We start from the raw sequence: 3,306 nt of genomic DNA on the forward strand, positions 1-3,306 counted from the left end.
AATCGACATCGTGCACTTAGTGGATTCGACCATGTTTTTGGCGCCGCTGCCGGGGACTGGTGCTGTGTAGTTGAAAATAAAAAAATAAAATAAAAAAAAAGTAGTGTACCTGTCTTAGTGTAACTTAGCCTGTTGTAGCTGTAACTTAGTGTTTTGCTGTGGTAACTTAGTATAACTATATTAGTGTAATAGTTTTAGTATAACTTAGCTATATTAGTATAACTGCATCTGTAACTTAGTGTAGCTCTTAGTGTAACTTAGCTTTAGCTGTAACTGTAGTTCTGCATCTCCTGCATCCATATCTGCATCATTTAGCATCTACATCTTAGCTGTAAGCATTGCATCCATTGCATCCATATCTACATACCTGCATCATCTCTAGTTTGCATATTGTCATCATAACTTGCATCTGTCACTTGCATATCATTGCATGCCTGCATCTTCTTCATATCTTCATCTTGCATTTGCATCTGTGTTTGCATCCTTGCTCTTCAGCTTTGCTCATTGCCTGTATCTTTGCCATGCCCTGTAAGCATGATGCTCTGCAGCCTTGCTTCATCTGCAGCATTGCCCTGTGGCCTAGCACCTATAGCTAGGGGTGAACATGGTTCCGGTTTTCACCCAAAACCAGACCGAACCAAACCGATTAGAATAAAACCGAACCAAACCATTTATTAATGGAACGGTTTTGGTTAAAAATGTTAAAAACCGATAGTAGTGGTTCGGTTTTGGTTTCTGTTAAGAACCGAACCAACTCCCAGTGGAAAACCGATTGTTAATGGAAGGGTTATTATCCAGATTTTCCACCGTAGATTTAGGGATTAAATCCTACCCATTGATTAAGACTATAAAGTTAGAAACCCTAGAAACTAAATCTCATTTTTTTTCTCCCATCTTCTTTCTTCTCCTCGTATGCGGCTGCTACTCAGTACCCCCACTTTTTTCTTCTGTTTCTATTTACTTTCTCATCTCTTTCTCATGTTCCTACAAGAACAAGAATATAGCAAAGCTTAAGAAGAACATATACAAAACAGAGAAAGCTTATTTGTGTAATATGAGTTGATTTAGGGTTTTCCATATTGTTTATTTTTATTTCTAGAGTTGTAGATATTGTTTACTGACTGTTGAATTGATTGGGTTTTTTTTTTGTAACGGAGAAGAGGTGGTGGTCGTCGTTGGTGATGGTGGTGTTTTTTTGTATGCAGTGGTGGTGGAGACGTGGTGGTTACTGATATATATTATACTATGACCTCTTCTTTTTTCTGGTGAGGTGAGAAACTTGTTTTCCCCTTTTCAATTATCTGATTCATTACACCTTTCAATTGAATGTTTGCATGTTAATTTTAACATAATAGTGTTTTTGTTTGATTGGTTGTTTGTGGGTTTAAATTTGGATCCAATTATTTGATTTTTACTTCAATCAAGGATGATGTTGCTGGATGTCTTGAGTATTATGTAGATCTTGCAGGAGCTGCAAATTCCAAGCACACGATTCCTTTTAACGTCCCAAATCCAATCAAAGACATTTATGATTCATGTTCTCAAGGAACCTTGGTTGATCCCTGGTTATACATGTTTCTTCTTCAATCTTTGTAAACTCTTGGTTACATTGTTCTGTAACTTTTTTGGGGGTACATACCCATCTTGTGAATCCAATTTCATAGATAAGATAATCATATATGTAAATTCCTTTTGATGTTAATGATGGATTTAGGCAAGGTTCTTTTGTGATATTTTATTTTCTGTGATTTTTTTTTGAACAGTCAGTTACCTAAGACTGACACAATTATCGGTTATCCAAAACCTAATGGTTAAAACCGAAACCGAAGGATAAAACTGAAACCGAAACCATTGGTTAATGGCTCGGTTTTGGTTTGGAAAATTAGAAACCGAGAGTAGTGGTTTCGGTTTTGGTTTTGCTAGAAACCGAGCCGAAACCGACCATGAACAGCCCTACCTATAGCATTGCCTTGTCTGAAACTTGCTGCCTGAGCATACTTGTTATTTTCTTGATGTGCTGCTTGCCCTTTTTCCTCATTGCTTCTTGGCCTCATCCATTTGCTTCAAAGAGACTGATCTTCTATTTTGAGCCAACAGGTGCTGCTACAGCCAGCCTCTGGTGCTGCTGTTGTTTTCTGTGTTGTTGCTGCTGCTGTCTTGCTGCCTCCTACTGCTGCTTCTTCTTCTTGTTGTTGTTGCTGATAAGCCTCTGATGCTCTTGCTGAAGTTGCTATTGCTGTGAACCAATCCCAACTGGGCTGTGCAACTAAAACAGAACAGCTGGGCTGTGCTACAAGAGTAAGCCTGAACTGTGGGCTTGACCCAAACAAAAGTTGACAACCATTTTCAAACCCAGTTGCACTTCTTTTTGGGCTGTGTAAATTCTAAAAGTGATTATGGGCTTGTGAATTGGACTGTGGACTTAGTTACATTTTGGGCCTCAAACTGAAATTTGTTTAAACTGTGGGCTCCAACCATTCGTGGGCTTAGACTCAACTGAACTTTAAACCCCTACATTGTGAGCTTAGACCCAGACCAAAAATTTGAAAAACGTTTTAAAGTTTTAAAACCCAACTGGGCCTCGCATTTCAGTTAACTGCTAGCCCAAAAACCCAACTGTTTCTGAACTCTGGGCTTGTTTCTGAACTATGGGCCTGAACCAAACTTCGAGTGGGCCAAACTTTCAAAATTCCAAAAAACCAACGGTGAGATTTACTCACCAACAGTGGGCCTAAGAATCAAAGTTTTTAAAACAAATTTGGGCTCCAAAAACAACCCATCTGGGCTTCAGACCAAGCTTTGCCCCAAACGGTTGGGCTCTTTTATTCAAAACCTTTTGCTGGGCTCAATTCAAACTGATTCGTTGGGCTTCACTTCACACTCAGCTAGGCTTCATTTTGCACAGCAGTTGTGGGCTGTTTTCAAATTTCTAGTGGGCTGTGCATTCTTTCACCAATGTGGGCTTTCTCCCGATTTTAAAACCAAATTTTTCTTTTCAAAACCCATTAAAAACCAAATGATTCCCTAAAAACCAAAAGTTTCCCATAAAAACCAAATGATTCCCACAAAATCAAATGTACGGTAGAATTTTCTTGTATATACTCCAGTAGATAAAAATTTTAAGTCCTATGATTCTAAAATTTTAAGTCCTATGATTCTTTTGTACATATTTTGCTAATCCAATATGATCTCGGCTGAAATATGTTGGATTTTTTCCTTGAATAACGGATTTCGGTTCTTTCGTCAAATCGGGTATTCTCTTTCCTTTTTCTCTACTCAGCATGATCCTCTTGTATGTTGTAGTGT

The 3,306-nt window shown here is 38.4% G+C and overlaps 1 long non-coding RNA gene across 1 annotated transcript; it reads left to right on the forward strand.

Moving 5' to 3' along the window:
• The first annotated feature begins 903 nt into the window (after positions 1-903).
• LOC113285826 lies at positions 904-1,731 on the forward strand. Its single transcript, XR_003328966.1, has 2 exons — positions 904-1,049; positions 1,206-1,731. It is a non-coding gene; the product is annotated as an uncharacterized LOC113285826 (long non-coding RNA).
• The last annotated feature ends 1,575 nt before the right edge of the window (positions 1,732-3,306 follow it).

This window comes from Papaver somniferum, chromosome 6 (assembly GCF_003573695.1).
Source record: "Papaver somniferum cultivar HN1 chromosome 6, ASM357369v1, whole genome shotgun sequence".
NCBI classification, from domain to species: Eukaryota; Viridiplantae; Streptophyta; class Magnoliopsida; order Ranunculales; family Papaveraceae; genus Papaver; species Papaver somniferum.